The sequence below is a fragment of the Podarcis bocagei genome, assembly GCF_964188305.1.
Source record: "Podarcis bocagei genome assembly, chromosome: 2".
NCBI classification, from domain to species: domain Eukaryota; kingdom Metazoa; phylum Chordata; class Lepidosauria; order Squamata; family Lacertidae; genus Podarcis; species Podarcis bocagei.
Window position 1 is genome coordinate 94831152 of NC_138126.1, and position 16216 is coordinate 94847367.

General features: G+C 41.9%; 1 protein-coding gene across 2 annotated transcripts in view; it reads left to right on the top strand.

Annotated features, from left to right (window-relative positions):
- Positions 1–16216, top strand: part of GAS7 (growth arrest specific 7) — a 134260-nt gene that overhangs the window by 15761 nt on the left and 102283 nt on the right. The gene's annotated exons all lie outside the window — the stretch shown is intronic.

Genomic DNA, 16216 nt, shown 5'->3' on the forward strand with positions numbered 1-16216 from the left:
AGATTAAGGTTCACGTATATTGATTTTTATCAGAAATGCTTTACTCTGGGCATATTGATCCATATTGCTGTTTGTACGGTATCTGTAAGCCATTTTGAGAATGTGTAATGATGCATGGGATATGAATCTACTAAATGAATAAATGGGACTTGGTACAAGTTGGAAAACCTTATCGTCCACCTGTATTTACCGACCCATGAAGACACATCCCAGCAGTTCATACAGCCATGATTTGTCCTGAATCTCCACTTTGAACCAACTGCCTGTTTGTAGCTGGACATCAGTGTCAAGTTGGAGTTATAGAAAGGCTGCTAAGTCCATATAAGTGGTTAGCACAAAGCAAATGTTGTTTACTGCAGTTGTGGAATTGCACTTAGACGAGTAGATTACAAGGTGATTTATAAGACTTGGCAGACACGGCTCATGTAATGTGAAACCTTAGGTTCTCGAGCAGACGATTCCTGGGGTCCCTTAAATCCTCCCCCTCCCTTTTGGTGCATTTAGTTCACAGTGTAACACAGTGTAAGATGTGAGGCACACTTATGAGTTGGCATAACATTTTTGCACGTAGTTGCAACCAAGACCTGCGATTCAAAACAGGAGAGGGGCTCTTTGCAATCTATGGTGTCAACAGCTTCTGACTTCCTGTCTTGCGCCACCTGTGTCCTAATAGGACTAACTCTTTATCTTAAGCCAAGTAATCACTTTCAATAGTGAAATCTTGGCAAGAGTTCAGACTCTGTCCTCTTGCATCCTGTGAGATTGGGTTTTACAAATAGTAACCTCTCAATAGGATTGTGGTAAAGTTATTAGTGCTCCTGTGATGTACACAAGTGAGTCCTAACAGTACATGCAAATGTTTGTTTAATTGCTCATGTCTGATGGAGTCTGTGCCTGTTATGGTTCAAGCTTAAAAACATGTTACCACTGCTAAAAGTCATCTCCATCTCCTAAATGTAGAAATGGATAATGACTTGCAAATGAAAGTCCTGGGTCTATTTCCTTATCTACAGTAGGTCTCATTTGTAGCAGATTGTTACTGTGGTTTGCCATATCTCTTGACTGGTTCTGTATTGTTCTTTACATATCTGCTGGACTTACATGCTTCCTTGGGACAATAAACGTGGGATACTTTTAAAGTTATGTTAAATATGTGCAAATACTTTAGTGTACTCCCATGTACCAATGACTTACATGCGTGTAACAAAAGATGAGAGATGAACTCTGAAAAGCGGTAGTATTTGTTCCCTCTTGTTGAAGCAGCTTTCACAGATAGGCCTGACTGTAATCTTCCTAAACAGCTCAGAGATCTTTTAATGACTCCTTACTAGGGACAATGGAGAATTTCGATGGGAATGGGGGGAGAAATTGCCAATGTTCACTTATTCATCCCTTAAATCAATCCAGCAAACATGACTGGCACTGCTGCTGCTGTTGCTTTCCATCCACAAATGATACATCATTTATTTCACATGCACCCTGATTTGCATTGAGTTCCCTTTGCATTTAAATGAATGGGGTGGAATACCGTACATTGCACAATTAATTGTGTAGGTTAAGTAACAAATAGTGTAAGTTAGGTAATTTTGCCATAGTGGACTGCAAGACAAATGGTGTGGTTTTTGGTAGAAGGCTAACTGCAGTGAAATGGAAACAGTGCTGCACGCAATGAATGCAGTAGGGAATGAGGGCGGGGGGAGGAAGCCTTCTTACATTCCCAGCCTCTACCCACTTTCCCCCCTTGGATAGTCACTTTTCTGCAAAGGGTCGGAGAGAAATGTTTGATTCTGGCTGGCACTTTGATTCTAGGCCTAAACTGTTCTCACAGCTGAGATGTTGTATGTTCCACAGCAAACGATTCAGCATGGGGCTTAATTCGTCTTCCTCTCTGGTGGCTGCTTGCCTAAGACATATGAGTCCTGCACATCTGGCTCACATGGTTCTGACATTGCAGCTGACACACCATGCCAGGTCTTTCCAGATGATCATTTTTATTGAGATGGAAATGTTTAGCTTGGTGGCTTTAGGCGTTTTTCATACCTGAAGCAAAAAGTCAAAATGACAGCTCTTCGTTACTAACTTAAAAAAACAAAATAAAAAGCTTGGGTATGATTCCACATGATGAGTTAGGGGAAGAAAATTGTGATTTCTTAGGAATTTGCTGCACAGAGTGAGTGTTCCACAATGCTTCATTATAAGGCTGTCTCTGGGTGTTACTGAGTTGGAGTGGTGGTTCCAGATGACATTTTCCAATGCAGTTGTGATGAAATCACTTATTATTTAATGTTTGGGTGCTGGAATATGCTGTTATTCCCTGCCAGTTACTTTCCTTTCAGTCACCGCATGTGTGATATGCTGTGATTTGGTCTTCATTTGGTCAACCTTTGCTTTGAAAGCCTTGCTATAGGAACACAGGACTCTCTGCCTTATGTTGAGTCAGACCATTGGCCCTGCACTGAAGGGCACCAGCTCTCCCAAGTTTTCAGGCAAAGATTCTTTCAGTTCTTAATCCTCCCCCCCCCCCCCGCTTAGACAGAGAGCTCATGTAGTCTTAGGAAACTCCTGGGACCTGGAGTGCACACCTTTTACAAGCAGAAAACTGCAACCAACCAGCCATCCCCAAGTGGAGCAATCGTTTGCAGCAATTTTTCCACACCTCCCCCCCCTCCACCCCCAGGGAAATTGCTATAGCTTGGTGGTAGAGCTCATGTACTGCAAGCAAAAGGTCCCAGGTTCAATCCCTGGGATCTCCAGGTTGGGTCGGGAGAGATCCCTGTCTGAAACTCTGGAAAGCCACTATTCAGTGTAAAAAGGTAAAGGAAAAGGACCCCTGGCAGTTAAGTCCAGTCGCAGATGATTCTGGGGTTGTGGTGCTCATCTCGCTTTACAGGCCGAAGGAGCCGGCATTTGTCTACAGACAGTTTTTCCGGGCCATGTGGCCAGCATGACTAAGCCGCTTCTGGCGCAATGGAACACCAAAACCAGAGCAGCACATGGAAACACTGTTTACCTTCCCGCCAGAGTGGTACCTATTTATCTACTTGCACTTTTTTTGGCGTGAGTTCGAACTGCTAGGTGGGCAGGAACTGGGACCGAACAACAGGAGCTCACCCCGTTGCGGGAATTCGAACCACCGACCAGCAAGCCCTTCTCATAGCAATACCTTGCTTGAAAAACCAAGCGCCGGTGAACTGCAGTCATTTCTTTTCAATGTGTAAATCCAGCTTAGAAGCCTCTACAGTTAGCAGGAATAAAACGAGCCATTGTGTATCCGGCACATTATCTGAATGTGAGATTCACCATTCTATTGTTTTCCAGCAACCTCCTGACCCCCAGTCCTGTTCACGCTAAACATTGCAGGGGAAGTTTGAACTTGCGATGGAAAATAAAAGCTTTCCCTGCCGTTTAGGCGATGAGAGTTCAATTGCAAATTGATTTCTTTTGTATTTGCTCTGCCGAGCAGCCCCTGACCACAGGATTAGCTCTGCTTAATTAGTAGCTCAGTGATGGCTCCTGTTGTGTGAAAATGGCTTCACCTTGGTTTTGTGATGCTGAGGTTTGTGTTTCCTTCAGCCGAAGGAACAAAAAAATGGGAAAGCCAGGGCACTTTTCTATTCAATACTCAAGTGCTGGAGAAAGGTTTCTTCCTGGGTGGAATTACTTGGTGTATTGATTATTTAATGTCTATGCCGCTTATTATGTTAAAAAATATCTCGATAAGCAGCGTACAAAAAACCCCTGAAGCAACAGACAATCTAAAGAAAATACAACACAAATGAAAGAGTGTCTCTCTTTTTGTTGCTCTGTGTTCAAAGCAGCCTCAGCAACTTTCATCTCTGGGCCAGGTCTGATGCCACACACAGAGCTATGGAAGCCCCAGCAACCAGCTGCTTGTTGGCAGCCCAGGCAGTGTTGCAGGAGTTGCTGATGGGCAGTGTCTGCAAAAACTCCCCTGGGCAGCTGTATCTGTACTTGTTATTTATGTCATGGGTATCCCTCCCTTCCTCCCGAAGGAGCTCAGAGCAGCAAACATACAAATGATACAACAATTAAAACACATCTGAAAACAATTCCAGTATAGATGCATGCTGGGAAAGATCTTCAGTCGGTGCTTAAAAGGTGGTGGCCCCTGCCGAATACGGAGCAGGAAGTCAGTCCAAAGAAGATGCCATGACACTAAAGGCCTGGTTTTAGCCCTTGGGGGTGGGGGGGAGGCAAGTCCTGGGTTTCACAGCTCCCGCTCTTGGTGGGGTGGGGACAAACAAAGGCTAGCCAGGCTGTTGCTTTTTGTCTCTTAACAAAACCATTGGCTGGTTTTTAAAGTGTACTGGGGAGAAATCTGGAGCTCCTTGTGGTTCTTTGTTTTAAACATCTTGGACAGCAGCTGCCTCCATCAAGCAGGGATTGATCTGTCAATTTCAGTTTCTCTCTTTTTTCATTTTTCTCCTCTTTAAGTAAGTAGTCATCAGCATTTTAGCACAAATTTCTCCAAATGCACACATTTTGCAAAACAACTTCCCCTGATATAATACCTTTCTGTGCTCATTTTTTGCATACGGTAAGTGGCTAAGAGAGCTGTAATGAAAGATTTGGCTAAATGCAAATTTTGAAAGATGGGTGTGTTTTGGTTTGGATATTGTTTCAGAAAGTTTGAATTAGGGAGCAATTAGGTACTTGAACTGAATCAAATTTCTTGCCCATCATTGTCTTCAAGACAAGCTGCTGCTCTTTCTTTCTTTCTTTCTTTCTTTCTTTCTTTCCTCCTTTCTGATAGGAAGAGGGGGGAAGAATTTTCATTGCTACATGATTACTTACTGAACTAGTTTCTGCCTGCACTGCTTTAAAATTTGCAGAAGGCTGGCCAGGATGCTCCTCCTGAGATCCTGACCTCAGAGTTATCCCTCTGCAGCAGGCTGCTCTGCCCTTCATGTAGGTACAGTGGTAACTTGGGTTACATACGCTTCAGGTTACAGACTCCGCTAACCCAGAAATAGTACCTCAGGTTAAGAACTTTGCTTCAGGATGAGAACAGAAATTGTGCTCCGGCGGCGCGGCAGCAGCAGGAGGCCCCATTAGCTAAAGTGGTGCTTCAGGTTAAGAACAGTTTCAGGTTAAGAAGGGACCTCCGGAACGAATTAAGTACTTAACCCAAGGTACCACTGTACTTGGTTAGGCATTGAAACAAGGCAGTGAGGAGTGATGGGAAAGAAACTGTTGAGAGTAGCTGTGGGAGAGCAGTTGTTCCAGGTGGGGACAGTGACCAAGGTGGTAGTGGGCTATTGAGAGCACCTCGCCCAAGTCCCTCAAAGCATAGCTACTGAAAAAGAAGCCCTGCTGAATGTTTTTATACATCACAGTGTAGATTTAAGGTAACTTTGCAACTGATGCTAAGAACTCTGTTTTATTGTCCCCTACCTCACCACCGGAAGTCAAATTTGGGAATATGGTTAATCGGCGATCGCTTTTTCAAATGATCAAAGTGGCTACTAAGTTCAAAAGACCTGCTGTACAAATAGATCTGGTTCAGGTAATCGTATCTCAACTCACTAAGTGGCAATGAATTCAAGCTCTTTTCTGGTATAGAGAACCCCTTCACTTGAGCTGTGCTTAAACTTGGAAGTGTCTAACCAATCATTAGTTTCCCATTTCATCCAAACTTGGAAATGATGGTCGCCAGTTTAAGAACATCTGCTGCAGCTAGTGGTTAAGGAGGAGAGAACTTAACCACAAGCCTGGGATGGGATGCCACACTAAGCCATATCTTGGCTTAGCTGCCACCCAACACTGATTTAAAAGGACCGGAGAGGCGCAAAGCGGCTGCAATCTCATCCCTGGTAGCTTGCATCTTCACATATTAGCACTAAGCTATGGTTTGGCTTGCCATTCCTTGAAGATTTAGCCATTATGAGGTATACAAATAAAATAAGCTATACTGCTTTTTGCAACCTTGACTGTAGATAAGGGTATATCTCTTAAAGCTTTCAAAAATAGTACCCTGTATGTGTTTTTGGCCTGTTGCTTGACATTTACAATAGTAAAAATATGTAGGAGGAATAGAGATGTCATATGCATCCTGAATCTGCTATGTGGCCCCATGAAGACAAGGGGAAATATCCGTGTGCACTGTGAGATTATTGTACTGGAAAACAGCCTGTGACCTCTCCCACACTAAGAAAATGATGCATGAAGCATTACTAAGGGCATGAAAACATCAATATATGAATGTGCAAATATTAGCATTGTGAGTCATCGCTACCCAGACGCAGGAAACTTAAGCATCTCACAAGCAATATTACCCTTTCCAGGTGCTTTCCCTAGATGGTGGCATGTGCTACTCAGCATGTGCTGCTTAGCTTAGATAGTGCAGCTTTCAGGAAGTGATGGCCTATGGTTAGAACTTAACTTGAACCTGAATTTATAGAAGAAGTCTGGAAAAAAGCGGCAGGAGATGCAGGTCACCAGCTGGACTGAGGTGGTGGCACACCTGTGATAAGAAACCTATGAACTATATTTCGGCAAATCTGTTAATATAGCAGGTAAGGTGCAAGGCTGTGGAAAATCACAGTTCAAAGGTTGGAACTGAGGCAAGTGTAAACTGCAGGCCTAAGCATGCTTACTTGGAAGTAAGCCTCCCTGAACTCAGTTGGAGTTACATCCAAGTAAGCATGCAGTAAAGCCAGGTAATTGGAAGCAATTTAGGAGAAACTCAAGTGTAAGCAAAGAGAGACTTCTAAGGGACCAGCTGCAGGATTCAGAAGGAAGCGACATTGGCTGTTTTGCCTGGATACTTCTGAAGAGCTGCCTGCCGCGATTCCACACAGAAATGGTCAGTAAATCAAGAAAGTGACATGTTGGGCATGCATTTTTGATAAGGTTCTGACTGCAAGAAATTCCTTGTAGCTGGTTTTATTAGAGTGGGGGACGAAAGTCTGGCATGATGGAATATCCTTGAAAGATGTTGTTGCATATCTGCTGGATGCTGTGCCGTAATGTACAAATTGATAGTATGTTCTTTTTCTTTGCCCTCTCCCCCACGTCTGTTTTCCTTGATCAGGCAAACAGCATTCACTTTATCAGACTGTGTTACGGCAGAGATTAATATTGGTCCGCCTCCCTTTAAGCCCCATCCCTGATTTACACCAGCAAGCTTTTTCTTCTCTGTTGGACAATGGACAAGAAGGAGCATGAAGGTACCTCAACTTCCTGCGTTCAATCTTTTCAGGACAAGAATATCCCAGCCCAAGACCTGTCACTGAAAAGCAGCTTCATAGCCCAGCCCTGGCTGCTGAAAGAATATTCCTCCTCTGATGTTTACATCTTGCTTTTGCAAGATGCATTCCAGACTGTCCCTTTTTAAGAAACTGGTAACCTTTATAGAACTAGCTACAAATCTATATGCTTTAAGAAACGAAAAACACAGTAATCTTTAGAGGACAATATTAGCTGTGTTGCTATGGTGCAGTGTGGGGGCGGCTAATTAGACACAGATACATACAAAGTTTTCTGGTGTCCATGGCAACTATCAGGCATAAGAAGAAGAAGAAGAAAAATACAGTAACTTGAAATGGTTCCCCCCACACTTTATCCTTCCTGGATAGTGAAGCTTTTGTGTTTTGCTTCTATTGTGAAATTTTGCAATGATGTTTGAAGGGAGAATTCTACTTTCATTTCAGTAAGAGCCTTTCGACAGATGGGGACAGGTTTAGCCTGTACACACTTGTCACCTCCTCCCTGACAGTTGCAAGGAGACCTATTGATTACAGTAGAAAGGTAAATTTGTGACAGAGGGAGGTGGCTTTGATACAGTTGCACTGGATAGAATGCAGGTGAAAAGGGAGATCCTGGACTGGGGTTGAGATAAAGCCAATTCAGGTGAGATTTGTGTCTATGTGGGGGAAGAACATTTTTTGCGTTTGTGTGTGTGGTGTTTTAATTCTAGTGGCAAATTATGACCTGTGTTCCTGAAGGTTGGTTCGTTAGGCTGCTTCATTACGCAAAGAATTCTGTCCAGCCTGCAAAACACCGACTCGTCATGCACCCAGTAATGGTGTGCACTGACCCCAAGTTGCAATGAACGCTTATAAGTGAGAAGGCAAGAAAATGGGTTTTCTTCCTTTCCTGCATGCATAGGATCTATATGGAGATATAGGATTTGTTCCCTATTTCAAGCATGTAGAAAGTCTTAGGTAGCAGAACTGGGAAAGAAATGTGCCTGAGGCCTTAGGAGACCCACCGTTGGTGGGAGTTGACAGTACTGGGTTAATACGTTGACAAAGAAGTATTGTGAAACTGCTGTGTGGAATTTATTAGTGGATTTGACACTGTCAGACAGGCTCAGTTGAGACTGGGAGTGGCCAGCTCATCACAGAAAGTTATTGTCTCTCTTTCGTTGTCCATATATACTTGCTTTTCTAATTCATTACCAGTCAGGAATGGGTCACACCCACTTTGATTGGATCTTTTCCTCTTTTGAATGAATCTCGTTTTCCTCTGTGTGCTTTGTAGTAATGGGGCACACCCATCTCTCGCATTGCTGGGCCTCTGACCTCACTTTGTAATAACATCCACCACTTTCCCCTGACCCCCATTGCCTGTACCTCTGTGTATGTGTGTGTGTGCGCGCGCATGCTTTTATATGCCAACTGAGGATAGCCATATGTGTCTCATGGAATGGTCTGTGGCTCACATAAGCTCTTGGAAAGAAGCTGAATGGCATTTAGTTCCAGATGAGTTCCAATGGCTGTGGATCCGAAAGTTGCATGATTTAACACTGTACTGTCACTTAAAAATAGAACCAGGCCATTTCTGTGGGATCTCTTTGTGCTGGAATTTTTTAAAGCATATGTTAATAGTTGGGCTTGTAAGGTAGCTTCACAGATAATTCTGTCTCCTCCCCCCTCCAAAACCCCCCACCTTAAAGTAGATGGGACCTTTTAATATCTTTGCTTTATGGAACTTTAACCAAATAATGATTGAATATACGCAGGAACCACCCTTTAAGGTATAACTGTAATTTAAATTGATAGGATGATACGGTGTTCTTGATTAGTCAGTCTGCAAAACTGAAATCCTGGACTTATTTAGGAATAATAATGGAAATGGTACCATGAGGACTTGAGCAAATTCAGGCAACATCGTAAAATATACATTGCCATTCATGGCTACTCTTTTTAAAGACAGGTTCTGTGCTGGTTGGCTCTGTTCAGTGTTGTGTAAACCATTGTGCACATTCTGATACATGAATGATCAACGTTGCAGTTAAGTTGGAAATAAAGCAGCCTGGCTGTGCTCACCTGGTAAAAAGTAAAGAGTTCTGGTTGAGCAGAGCTGAGTGTCGGAGACTTAGAGGGCAGGAAGTGAGTGTGTCCATTAAAGCATGCCATTTCAACATTGATTTCAAAGATCTCCATGTTCGGCTTATATGACGAAATAATCTTGTACATTATGCTAATGCCATGTGGCCTCTGCAGGTTGTGTTCCTCTTCAGAGAAAAAGTTCCTAGTTTACTAGGAAAGATGTGACAACACGGCTGCCTTTTGCCAGTTCTCTCCCTATTCTAAAGTTGTACCTGATGATAAATACTTCAGTGGAAAATGAACTGAAACACAGCTCTTCTTTGAAATTTGCACTTGCCCAAATTTTGTGATACAGTTCTCCAAACATATACTGTGTGCATAAGTTGTGTACATTTAGGGAAAGTGTGCATAAAATGCACATATTGGTGAATATAACATACAAATATGCGTATTTTAGGGAAATTTATATACTATCAATCAAAATGCTTTGGTATTTTTGTTTTGGATGGAGTCAAGTAATTGGGACCATTTTAAGGTGGCACATTTTTGTTTCTTTTCAGCCAGAACAAGGTGATACTTTCTTTTCATCAAAGTAGGAAGGTTCTAGGTTGGTATGGTTATCTATGAAAATTCAGCGCAATTTTCTTTTAAGTTGAAGACATTCATCATCAAACCAGGAATTGTTCTGTTTTTAAGTGCCCTGACGTTTGGTGGAGTGTTAAGCTCTTTTGAAGATTTTACTATATACTTGCAGAATGTCACTATGAGTATTGATGTTCTTTAGATTAAAGAGTACCTGGCTTCTAAAATCAAATGCAAGTTTTTGCCCCACTGCTACACTTATTTCCTGGGATCATTTGCTCCTATTGACAAAAATGAGTTTTTATCAAGAGTATCTCTTAGAGTGGTGAATGGCACTATTTAGCGGGAAGAAACTCCAATGAAAATCCTCATTATTACATATTTTTACATGACTGTTTATTTGTATATATTTTAAAATTTTATATATGGCTGTTTTATGATGTCCCATGTTTGTAATGCCTAATAAAGGTTTGGTGAAGTAAAGTATGTTTCAGTGATTTTATTGTATACAGCAATTATATAGTTGGTTTAGAAATACCCTTATAAATAAACAATGAAATGAAATATTAGTAGAAATGTGCACTAGAATGCTGATGAATTCTCGTGGGGATTTTTATTTTATTTTTTAAATTGCAATCAGTTGTGGAAATGTGGCAAACTGAACTTAATACTGAAAAAAATGATAGTCTGAGAGAACCCCAAAATTGACAGGTTTGTCTTTCACTAGATGGAAATAGATGCTTCTGTCTTCCTTTAAAGGTGTCAAAGAAGTGTAGGAAGTGAGGATCAGGCAATGGCGGCATTGTAGGGGATGGTGGCTGGAGGAACACATGGCTGCCTTGCTCGTTAGATTCTGTGCAGAGTGTCAGATGTTGCAAGCATGTGTCTGCCTCAGCCCCTTAAGGGACTTGGCAAAGACTAAGCAGGCCAACGTGCTTGGAACATATCTGAGGTCATAGGTTTGTGAAATCTATGCATAATGCGATGCAGGCCTTGTTTGGGCTCATGCTGGTGTCATCTGGAGTTAAATGTGAGTTGTAAATAAAAGCTTCCTTTCCAATTGGCTTGTTGAACTGTGTTTGGTGATAGCGGTTTTGCGAGGCTCTGCGTTGATCTGAACTTTTGGATGCGTTCCCAGGCCTTCTCTCTTTCGCCTCTCCCACCCAGTCATGTTGTGTAGATCCTCTGTGAATCAGGCCTGTCCACTGCCTCAAAGAGCTGAATGCCGAATGGAGCATTGTAGCAAACCATGGAAAAGGACTGAACATGACTATGCCATCATCATAGAATGGTGGTGGAGAGCTTTCGCTGGAGATTGTCAGCATGTCTCTCTGCTGATCTCACAAATGCCAGCATTGTATTCATTCCATAAAGGAAAAGATGATCTCCCCCTTTCTTTTCTAAATCCTGAAATCCCAGTGTTTTAAATGAGCAGGTATTGTGCTACAGGTGGGGACCAGCATGGATGTTTTGATTTTTAAACAATGGAGCTGGTGTGCTGGTGTTTAAACTGTTCACAGAAACGGTTGAATGCACATCTGTTGGCACATCAGGTAAATAGTCCCCGCTTATCTGGCTATCATTCACATTTTAAAGGGCTGTTTCCTGCCTTTAAGATACCATGACAACCATGTTAGCAATTCAGAAACAAGCGAGGTAGTTGCGGGTGGGAACTTTGGCTTCACTGGGTAGCTTGTGAGAGCAGCCGCAGAGCTAGAAGGGACTCAGAGAGTTGTTCAGTGCAGCACAAAGGCAAGGTCAGCTTCCCACAGGAACAATATGCAAAACCCTGGTCCTAGAATGTGCCAGGAGCAGGTTGCTCTACAAAATGCGAGAGGAACTTTATACGTTGTAAGCTAACATAAACTTATGAGGTGGGGCAGGCTTTGCATTTCAATACTTTGTGCGAGGAAATTCCTTTTGGAGCTGCAACAAACCTGCTCCCAGGGTCTCTGAATGTTGATGTTGTTTCCATAAGCCAAATAGTTGCTGAATATTCAAAGCCAGTATCTGTGCATATTTGATTTCAGCATATATCAGGATATTTGGCAGCCAGCAACTGATATGCAGTGGTATTTAGTGTTGACATATCAGTTATCAGTACCTGACAGTGGTTGTCAGTATCTGATAGTTTACACTTTATGGCATTGTTGTTTGACATCTTGATGAGCAACAGGGAAGTCTAAAGTACTTGGATTTAAAACTTTGATGGATTTCAAAGATATACAAAATTTCAGCCCCACAGAGTAGATTCTGTTCTACCCTCAATCCAAATGATTTATGTTGCTAGTTGATGATCCACCTTCCAGAATCACTGTGATCAGCATTGCAGGTACTCTGTGCCAAAGGGAACAAAATTCTCCTCCAAAACAAACTACGAAAACTAATCAGATTTGCAAGCATTTATTTAATTCAAATAGATGATGAAGTTGTTCTTTAAAAAGCCTGTGGGTGTTCTGTTATGGATGTGTGGGAAGAGAAGGCATGTTAAGTATTGTGGCTACAAGAAAAAGGCAGAATGATAGAGACACATAATATAAAACTTTTGATAATCCAGCAATTCAGTTGCATGACATTCTCCATTGCCCTAATGGCTGTAAATGGTTTAGATAAGTCACTGCAAGTTAAGATGCTTGGAATTCCAGATTTCTGCAGCAGAGTCTGTGCTCATGTGGGCCAGGATCAACCTGAAGAATATCCTGAGATGGCCATTGAAAACTCCTAATGAATTCTCAGAACATCAGAGAAGGTGGCTGCAGGAGGAAAACTAATTACACCTCCTTGCTCACAGTTTTGGGGTTGCAGGGCATTGTGTAATTGAAACAGGCCTAAATATAGAGCAGGAGAAACTCTGTGCTTGGAGACAAGAGCTGAGCCTCCTTGCAGCTGAGCTTCACTGATGTAAAAGCTCTGTCCGTCTTTCAGCTGTAAGTAGAACACTCTAATGGTACCTGAATCAAAGCTAGAGTTTGCTCTTGTATTCCGTTCTAGATTTCTCCCATTCTGTTGTATTCAATCATTGACTGCCAGGGTCAAGGCCTAACAATGGGATATAAGCCATTTGCAAAGTTCTTACTGCTCCTTTTCTGCGAGCAACACTGGCTCTTGAACTTCCAGTAGGGTTTTTATTTTTTAAGTATGGCTCATTTTTCAAACTGGGTGACTTCAAACCTCATGAACTGATTTGCCCTTACCAGCTAAGTCAAAACTTATCATAGCTACAAAGTTAATCTAATTATTTCCCATGTTTTAAGTGCAATATAATATATCCTTGCGGTCTGTGTAGGGAAAACTTAATTTTTATTTTTTTAATGAGGCGAATTGAATGCTGGTAAAAATTGTTGACTCTGGAGATTTATACCCAAAGTAATCATCCTACCCCAACTTTTAATTTTTTTCTAAGTCAATCTCTCTCTCTCTCTCTCTCTCTCTCGGTTAATATGTTGGGTATAGGTTACTACATTGAACAGTATGGCTTGCAGAGCTGTTCTCATTGCAGCTACACCTGACATTCACACTGGGTGGTATCCAACTACAGTAACTCATTTAATCAGTGCATGGATTTCCGCTTGCACATCAGAACTTTCCCCCCTTTCTTTCCTCATGCACTTCCTAGATCTGTTCTGAAAGTTCCTCCAACACCCCGGAGTAGGTTTTTTTTTTTGGGGGGGGTGAGTGGGACGGGAGAGTTTCATTGTGCAAGCAGAAATCCTTATGCTGATGGAACAAGTTAGTTGGATACTTCCTATTTATTTATTTTTTGTAGTAAATTTATTGTTTAGCAATAAGCCATAGCAGCAACAACAAAACAGGAACCTTCATAGTTGAGCCACAAATTTAGCTCTTCATTTCCTTGTTACCAGTGCAAATAAGGGAACAAAGTAACATAGTTTTCAGATAGCTCTCCCCCCCCCCAAATACCTTGTAAATTTTTAAAAGTATAGCAATATTCTTCCTGACATTAAACTCAAATATTTTCCAAAAGGATCCTTACAAAGAGGGCTCTGAGTAAAATAATGAACAATATCCTCTATAACTGTTCAACAAAACAGACAGAAATGCTGCTCCAAGGGTAATTTTTATAGTGGCCATCTAAAAATACAGAGGGCATGACTTTAAATTTTAATTCTGTAAACATGTTCCTACATGGAACTAAGGTAATTCATTCTAAATAGTTACCTTTCTGATGATCTGGCTTGACACACACATTGGATACTAGTTCTTTTCGGGTGTTTGTTTTAGCTGATAAAACAAATGACTAAGAATAAGTATACCTGAGAAAACATCTCATTGCTTGTGTCCTGTTAGCTTCTCTGAGGTCCACTGGAGGTGCTCTATTAATGATGCCACCTGTGCTTCAGGTTTAGACACCAAGTGTTCAAAAGAAAGACATTCTTAGTAGTTGTACCCCAGCTATGGAACTACTCATTGCAAGCTTGTCAAAGTTGAACCATAGACATGTTTTGGACCAACGTCCTTTGATTGGCTTTGGCGCCCACAGTTAAATGAGCAAGGGGTGGAAACATGTCAATTGTGTTCTAATAGGATGTCATATAATTTGCTGTTTTCCTTTTCTTGCATTGCGTACTCTGAACTTCATGAACGTGTGTGTTGATTATAAAACAAAATACAGTGGGATGAACTTTCTGGCCTGAAGGGCAGCCATGGAAGCCACAGTGGTGTGCTTGCTTTGTAGAAAGGTTATTTGTATAACGCTACGCCTAATTTATGAAGGGAATGGGTGAACCAGCCATGTGATACTACGTACTACCAGCATCATTGCTATTAGGAATTCCAGACATCACACAGTTTGTGGAAAATGCCACAGCCAATATGTTTGCTGAACATGACATGAAGGACAACCGATTTGAACTGTATCCCTCTTTAAGACACTTCAAAGCTAATCATTGGAAAGAGCTTCTGAAATTCTAAGAATACAAAGATTCCAGGGTTCCATGCTTTGCATGATGGGATGTTTATATGCCCTACCACCTTACAGAGCTGAACCTTTTTTGTTTAAAACAAATCAAGATGTTTGCATGAAGCAACAAATCTTTATGCAATCCTAGGTCAACTATTTAAATCAAGAAGGCTGTCACTCTGCACACGCTCAGAACGACATCAGTATTATTTCTCGGTGTGCTATTTTTTCTTCTTATTGGACATGGCAAATGAAGTCCATCATACAGTTGTGAAGTTACTGGAGCTAAAACAGGATTCTTTTATAATGTGTTGTTGCACGATTGCTTCTCTCTCTCTCTCTCTCTCTCTCTCTCTCTCTCTCTCTCTCTGTGTGTGTGTGTGTGTGTGTGTGTCTGTGTCTGTGTGTGTGTGTGCAAGGACACATGCTCTCCAGCTGCAGGGTGGGATGGGTCATAAATGCTATAATTGTTTTTTCCCCAAGACCTCCCTCCCACTGAATAGTTCTATTTGGCTGATTTTCCCCCGTAGCTGCATTTTTCCAAGCTGAATCTCATTTTGTTATTTCCTGCCCATATTTCTGACCTCTTTAGTTTCCTTTTGCGGCTTGCCTCTTGTCCATAGCACAGTTCTCTGTCTACAGCTTTTAGTATCATCTCTGTGTACTGAGTTGATTTTTCTTAACTCTCTATGAAAATATGAATAAAGCTTGACAGCTTCCCTTAGTCTGCCCCCACTTTGAAGACTTTCAGTCAGTTTGTACCTTGGCACTGTTTCCTTATAGTTTAGTTTTAAAACAAAGACCATAAACAGGAGTAAAAACTCCTATCAAGTACTGCAGTGTGTGTAACTGCAACTGCAACTTTCTAAGCAGTAAGCCCCATTGAACAGGGGGAATTATTTATCAATAAACATGTATAGGATGCCAAAGATACTTTTGGTGCTCGAAAGTGCTTAGTTCACTCTAATCTTTAAGAATGTGACTTGTCCTATCAAAGGAAAACTCACCACGTATGTTTTTAGGGTAGGGATGCCCTTGAAGTTTTGGGTTGGAGCCAGTTTTGATTAACTTGCCAAATCCTTTTTTTTAAAGTCACCCGTTCCACCTTGCAAAAAGTTCCATGGCAAATGTTAAAAGCAACAAAAGCAAAGAAAACTTCTGGTATTCTGTTCTTTTCAGTTCTGATTTCAGTAATGTTCCAGATAGGTATTAGATAAATCATGAAACAGGAGTACAGTGGTACCTCGGGATGCGAACGGGATCCGTTCCGGAGCCCCGTTTGCATCCCGAATGGAACGCAAGGCATGACGGCGCGTCTGCGCATACGCGGGTCGCGTTTCGCCGCTACCGCACATGCACGTGACGTCATTTTGAGCGTCTGCGCATGTGCGAGTGGTGAAACCCGGAAGTAACGCGC